General features: G+C 34.8%; 1 pseudogene; it reads right to left on the bottom strand.

Annotated features, from left to right (window-relative positions):
• Positions 1 to 3,715: 3,715 nt before the first annotated feature.
• LOC126584243 (uncharacterized) lies at positions 3,716 to 5,624 on the bottom strand (annotated as a pseudogene).
• Positions 5,625 to 8,092: the final 2,468 nt, after the last annotated feature.

Below are 8,092 nucleotides of genomic sequence, written 5' to 3'. Positions count from 1 at the left end.
TAGCCTTATTCAGAAGTGAACATCATGTTAAAACTGTAGAAAAAGCTTATGCTCTTAATAAAGAACATGAAACTTGTCAATTATTTTCTCCATAACAAATTAAATCCCATAGGAAGGATGGTCATAATTATATTCATATCAGCTTAGTTCAAATAGCCGTAAAACCTCTAACCCGTAGAGGCCTTAACACCGTTATTTTGTTATATCTCCGAGATGCTAGATTCACTAATTTTAGTGATAGTATACTTAGACTGATTGAATCCAATCTTTACAACGGACCTATCCATTTTGATTGCTTTCCAGACCTTACCATAAGTCTTTCAGACCCCCATATGCTGAAAGCACTCACCCTAAATATCAAAACTTTAGGATACCAAGTCCTTGAAGGAACACAGCCCTTGGCACTAATATACCGAGTCTATTACAAAGTCACTGGCACAAACATGAATTTTCAAGCTTTAACCAAAAGTCCTAGAGACCATACACTTTTAATCCAAACAAATCAAGAAAATGCAAACATTAAAGTTCCCATAACCATTAGGTGGTCAGATATCAGTCTACCTTCAGATTGGTGTTTGATTAAAGAAAGCAAACCTGTAGCAATCCAAAACAGTCTAGTTAATCTAGATAACATAGAACAATATTTCAACGGAACTGTTAAAATTAATTTTGACCGACCAGCAAGAAGATCTTGTGAGTCAATTCATTCACATAAATCATTTGCTCCTAGCAGAAATTCTTTTTCAGGATCCATACCAACCGATAGGATGGGTCAAGATCAAGAATTAATCAATTCATTAGCCAATAGGCAATTAAAAAATGTAGAAACAAGTTCTTCTGTTACTCAGCAAGAATTAATCAATGACTTGATTAACATCAAGTTAAAGTCAGTAGAAACCACATCTCAGGTTACACACCCAAGATATCAACCTCATACCCAAGATCAAGGAGAACAGACTTCTCCTACAAAATTCGATTTTGAAGAAAGTCAGATTAATCATCAACTTCTAGTTTTAAATAAACCTTCAAAAACTGAACCTTTTAAATGGGATAGGAAAAAGATTAGTGCTGATATTGAATCTATTGAAAATATTCCCAGAAGAAATATCTTTAGAAACAAATATACAAAAGAACAGAAATTGGAAATTTACAAAGAATGGACCGGTTTTATGAAATCCCACAAAGTTGAAGTATTTTTCTTTGATTATGTCGAAAAGTACTACGAGTTTGACAAAAAATTAGAAGTAATAACTAAAGAAAATTGGCTTAAAAAAGACAAAACTATTGTCTCTTCTAGTCATCCTCCACAAGAAACCATTCTTATCAAAACTGCCAATACGCAAATTCCAGCTACTCCTTTTAAGCTTCCTAAGGAAGATGCGGGAGTAAAACCAGTCATTGAACAAAATAACTTCACTAATCAGAGTCTTCATACCATTGGTAAACAATTAGATAAAATAGAAACAAAAATCGATAGGCTTTCCCAGGCAAAGTCTGAAATCAGGGAAAAACCCCTGGTTAACTTCCCATACTCTTCTTCAAAGGTAGTAGCCTTAAAAACAACCTCCATAACTCAAAAAATAGAACAAATGTTATTAGAATTAAAAAAAGGAAAAAACATTTCATGTTTTAAACCATCCAGAAGAATCCTCTTATGAAATATCTTCAACATCCTCGGAGTCAACCAATGCTTCAAATTCTATTCGAAAAGTTGAACACGCTTTTCAAAATCTTGAACTTAAAAGAATTACCAACAGATGAGTCAATTCAACATCTCTTACCAAGAATTGGTATCCCAGACCATCACCTCCCGACATTCAATTTGAAGAACGAAATATCCAAAACCAATTCTCTGTCTCTTCTGATAAATTCTATGAATGGAATATAGATGGTTTGTCAGAACAAGAGCTTCTTAATAAGCTCCAACACATCTTTATGGTTGCTAATAGCTATATTACCAATCATAATCATAGCGAACCTCATGTTGTCGACCTTTTGGTCACTGGATTTACGGGAATGCTCCATTCCTGGTGGGAGAAACATCTCACTGAACAATCCAGAAACAGGATAAAAAATGCTGTTAAGAAGGATGAAGAAGGAATACCTATTTTTGATGAGCACATTGGACAAGGGGTCCCAGACGCAGTAAATACATTACCCTTCACAATTATAGAACACTTCATAGGAACACCTAGTAATGTTACTTCTAGAATTCATGATCAACTCAGCAATCTGAGATGTCCAACTCTAAGCGACTTTAGATGGTACAAAGATGTGTTCATGTCTAAAGTCATGCTTAGAGAAGACAGTAATCAACCATTTTGGAAAGAAAAATTTATAAATGGATTACCAAATCTTTTTGCACACAAAATTAGAAATGTCTTAGTAAATGAAGATGGTATCATACCATATCATAACCTTACTTATGGAAATATAATTAATATTATCCAGAAAGAAGGCTTGAAAATGTGTATCGATATGAAAATTTCAAAACAAGTTAACAAAGATAAAACCATCGCTAAATACGAATTAGGCACGTTCTGTGAACAATACGGATTACCTCCAATTGCTCCTTCTAATAAGAAGAAAAAATCACAAGTCTATCAAAAGTACTTCAACAAGTACTCAGGTAGACAATACCTTAAATACAATAAATATAAAACTAAAAATAAACATTTTGAAACCAATAAATTTTATGAAAAACCTAAATCCCACTACTACAAATGGGGATATTACTGTCGGATTAAAAACGACAGGAAATACCACTTACTGTCGGATTATTAGGCAAAATCCGACATTAAATCGTGCAATGTCAGATATAGGAACCGACACCAACGCTACCGTCACAAAAAGGGTATTGACGTCACTTAGGCACCTTAAACTGACACCATGAAGCAAAGTAATATAAAATAAAAAGGAACAAAGGCGTCGCTTAAAAGCGACATTACCATTGACGTCGCTTATAAGCGACGTAGAAACGCGACAAGATGTTGATTCAAACCCACATTAAGTAGTAAATAAATAATTAAAATATCACACTTGGTGTTGCTTCCAACCGACATCAATTGAGCTAAAATAATAAAATACGCAAGTTAACGTCGCTTACAATCGACACTACACATATTAAAAATAAAAAATTTTACAAATCCTCACGTCAAATTGTAATTGTTATATTTTAATATATTTTTTCAAGTCTTCACATCAGTTTTTAATTAATAACAATTACAAAAATTTATATGAAAATAGTTCCAACCAATATATCATTTATAGGCCAAGTCTTAGTCAACCATGAACAAAAACTCATAACAAATATTTTATATTTCAAATAACATACAAAAACTCATCTGTCATAACAAACACCAAATCCGACATTACAAATACAACATACAAAAAACAGAAATAGAAACTATAAACGCCAGCACAAGTGTCATACATAGTCAACAAGAAAGCGAACCACACTATTTAGCAGAACCAGAGCCCAAATGTGACCCTGTCCTTTTCGAGATGCTTCTCGAGTTCCTTCTTGAGATGCTTGTTGAGATCCTCCTTGTGATCCAATAAACCTTGTCATGTCCACATCTAATGGACCACCTGCAAGCATTCCAGAAAAACCTTCAATTGGAACATCCAGGTAAATCCTATCATGAGAAGCCATCTCTGGTCGATATACAGGCATTTGATATGGCGGCTGCTGCATGTATGACATGGGTGGCTACTACTGCATGCAAGCCATGGATGGCTGCTGCATGTATGCCATGAGCTGTGTCGGATACATCAGATATAGAGGTTGCTGATTATAGCCTGTATACGGATATACAGGTGCACCAGGAGGCTGATTTTGGGGTGACTGTTGGGTTCCTTGTGGGTATGGATATGGAGGAGGCGGCTGACCCTGGCCTGATTGTTTGGTTCCTGGGCTATACGGTGATATTAGCTGAATTTTTTGCAGTAACAACTTAAATAGCTGATTCTGTTCCTGCTGCTGGCTGCGTGTTTCTGCAAGCAAAAATTCTAGATCTGCCATCCGTTTAGCATGAGCTTCTTCCTTCCTTTTCAATTCATTGTTCTCGGCCAACAAAACTACCACTGAACTCTTGGATGATCTTCTGGAAGAATTAGAAGAAGTTGAGGAAGATGCATACGACACCATATCCGGAGTCACCCCATGTCCATACCCTCGTACTCTATTATGACGCTCAGGACCCATCGTCTCCACATAAACCTGGGTCCTAAGCTCATCACCATCTTCATGCCCAGACTCAATCATAGTTTGAATATTCCCCTCCATAGTTACCTTGCAATAAAATTTTTAAAAATAAGAATTCAACTATAGATAATAAAATTTAATAACAATGATATGCTACAAAGAAAAAATCAATTACCCCAGTGCGCTCCGACGTTTCATCAATCTAAGTGCGATCCTTTCGAGTATGACAGTGACGAAAAAACGAAACAGGATCTGCCTCCTCATGCTTTTTCCGCTATAATTATAAGTCAACAACAAAACAAAAAAAAAACAATTTTCACCAACCATCAAATTATAAATAAATTTCTACCAATAATATATTAAATTTAAAAATATCTACAATTCTTGAAAATGAACAACCCTTACAAGTTATGCCTTAACTCTTGCAAAAGACTTTGCACCAGTTGTGTGGTTCATCGTTTTCAACTGCCGATTATACTTATTTTTTGCAGCAATCTCCTAGAAAAAAATAATTTATTAAAAACATTACAAACTTTAATAAAATAAATAATAAAAAGTTTACCTTCGTTTTTTCTTTGTTCCAGTAGGAGATCAATTCAGCCCACAGTTGAGGATCCACATTAGGAGGAGTTTTCTGGTACTCCTCGACTGGTTTATCAGTATAATATTTTTTTTTCAATTTATTTCTATACTCCTTATGCGCATGCTCCGCAATATGAAGTGTCATGTGCCGGATCATTGGCATTTTCGCCATATCCTCTTCTTGAAAAATAATAGTTTCCTGTACGCATAAAAAAAATCAAGCAAATTAATTATTACTACAAACATTGACTAATTATACTCTCTTCTAGTAACAAAAAAAAATAATTCTACCTTTATTCTTATCCAAAAAGCTTCTCTGCGATCTTCCTTTATTTGACGCCAATCACTCACCAACGGCATATGTCTAGAATCTCTTACCTCTGCCGCTACATGTTTTGAAAATGCATTGGAATTTTCACTAATGCATTTTCCCGATGCATCAAAACAACAAACTTGTTCCTTCCAGTTAGGAATCAAGGGTCCCTGTCCTCGTTGAGTTGTTCCTTATAAACAAAGAAAAAACAATTAAAAACCATGGACCAAAACAAAAAAACTAAAACTAAAAACCATAATAAATTAAAAATGAACAACCTTCGACTTCTTCCTCTTCGAAATGGGGTTGGTCAGCAAGTTCATCTTCAAAATGATCCATAACAAAACAATTTGCAAGAAGTAAAAAACTAAAAAGTGAAATGAGAGAAGAAGTGGAAAACGGAAGAAATTGGGAAGGAGATGGATAGACTGAATTTTGGGAAGAAAAGAAAGCGCGGGCGAAATGGGGGGGGGGAATAAGGGAATTAAATATGGATGCTAACTTGGCGTCGGTTAAAACCGACATTAAACCACTGACGTCGCTTTAAAACCTACTAGTGTCGAAATAACTGAGTAATAGTGTCGGTTTAAACCGACAATACCACTGACATTTACTGATAAAATTAAACCCACCTACTTTCTGACAAAATTTAATGAACCAAACGTTGCGTCAGTTTAGCTACACTTGGTGTCAGTTCAATTCGACACCATCACTGACACATTTACTGCTATTATTAAATCCATAGACTTCTGACAAAATTTAATGAACCAGCGACGGCGTCACTTTAGCTTAACTTGGTGTTGGTTTAAACTGACACCATTACTGACACATTTACTACCTTCCACACACTTTTGACAAAAGTTAATAAACCAACATCGCTTTAACTAAACTTCGTGTCGGTTTAAACCGACACCATCACAGACACATTTACTGCTGCATCTAATAAGACAACAACTTTCTGACATAGTTATTTGAAATTTACATGGCGTCGCTTTAGTTAATCTGGATGTCGCTTAAAACCGACACTATTGTCTGACAAGCTTTAATGATGTGGCTGTTGCGTCGGTTTAGTTATATTTAGTGTCGGTTTAAACTGACACTACCACTGACACACTTTACTGCCGCATTAAATCATACAACCACTTTCTGACCCACTTTACATACGAAGTGACTAATTGAAAATGGTCTTCCCAAGTCCACTTCATGTCGGTTTTAGCCGACACTACCTCATCCATGCCGTCGCCTAAAGCGACAGCAAAATAGTTTTAAAAAAAATGTTTAACCCATAAAAATAAATATCGAGTTTTTTTTTTTTTTTGGTTATCTCATATAACATTTTAAGATTTTAATAAATAAAATTGAACTTAAACCATATACGTAATAGAAAACAAAAATATTGTCTAATTAATACTTAAAACACAAAAAACAGTTAATATATTTATTCCATGTCATCATATGTCGTGTCGTCGTCAGCATTGGCATTACTAGCGAACTGGGTAGGCAACGGTAATGATTCATGAAAAGAAGTCTCTTCCACGCCAATCCTTGTATGGAAATTTTCATGGTCAAGTATCTAATCATCCAAATTTGGTACCACATAATCTTCAATTGTATCACTATGCTCTAATATGTCAAACAAATCCCTTGGCTGTGTTCAAACAACTACGTGCCAATCTTTTTCAACTGTGTCCTCGACGTAAAATGCTTGTAATGCTAATATGAAAGGATCCTCTTTAAATCCTAGTCGATTGAAGTTCACCATAGTGAATCCATATTGATCAGTCTTCATTCCTCGTGGACTTTCACTATTAACCCATTCGCACTTAAATAACATCACAACTTGACCCCTATCTCCTGGCTCAGCATGACCATAATATTTAACCTCGAACATATCTACAACTCTGCCATAACAATTCACTTGCCCAATTGCACCAGGAACATTTGCAAGTACAAAGACACCACAATTTTGATTCTTATGCTTGTCATCCACAGATTTTATACGAAATCTGAACCTATGAACAATGTGACTTTTATATCTACTCACAACCCTGCTAGGATAATTAGCTAGTCAACGCAAGTCTTGAGATATCAACGTGTCATTAGGATGACATATTGAATTCATCTGTAATAAAATGATGATAAAAGTTGACATGATAACTAAAATCATGTTATAATTAAAATGTAAAAATATAAATTAATAATGTGATTGTTCTATCAACTCACATGTTGCTTGAACCATTCTCGAAATTCTTTCTTGCTTAGCTCCTGAATTTGTCGCATAGTTAACCTTTCTCGATGATGTTTCATTTTCAAGAATTTCTCATGTTGCTTGGGCATTTATGTCCAAATTTAGATAATTAATTTTTCAAAGTTAAGAAAACCAATAAAACATTAAGACATAAGATTAAACGTTCTTACCTTCTAAATGGGTGAACTTCATCACAATTATTTAGAATGTATCTATGGCACCGATCAAGAACATTTAGATCGAGCATCACATTTTCTCCTGAACCCATATAACATCCTTTGGAGTCAAAAATTGATAACCCACCAAACACTCCACGTCCAATACCATCTTCATTTCGGCCTTTACGGGTGCGACGAGACTCAACATCTCTAAGATACATGGAACAGAAGGACAAGCATTCATCCACCAAATATGCTTCAGCAATAGAACCTTCAGGACGACCCTTATTACGAACATAGTGCTTCAACATTTGCAAATACCTACAATTATAAACGAATCACAAATTATTATAATTATAAATTAAAGCTATGACTACAATTGTAAAAAATTTATAAAAATTTATTAATTACTGTTCAATTGGATACATCCATCTATATTCAACAAGCCCTGCAAGAGCTGCTTCATCTGCCAAGTGAACTGGAAGGTGCACTATTATATCAAAAAATGCAGGAGGGAATATTTTTTCAAGTAGGCAATTCTTGAATTCAGTTGCTTGAATCCTTCATTAAACTCATTCTTACTA

This window comes from Malus sylvestris, chromosome 10 (assembly GCF_916048215.2).
Source record: "Malus sylvestris chromosome 10, drMalSylv7.2, whole genome shotgun sequence".
NCBI classification, from domain to species: Eukaryota; Viridiplantae; Streptophyta; class Magnoliopsida; order Rosales; family Rosaceae; genus Malus; species Malus sylvestris.
The sequence above is the reverse complement of the archived record's forward strand: the minus strand, read 5'-3'. Positions and strand labels throughout refer to the sequence as shown.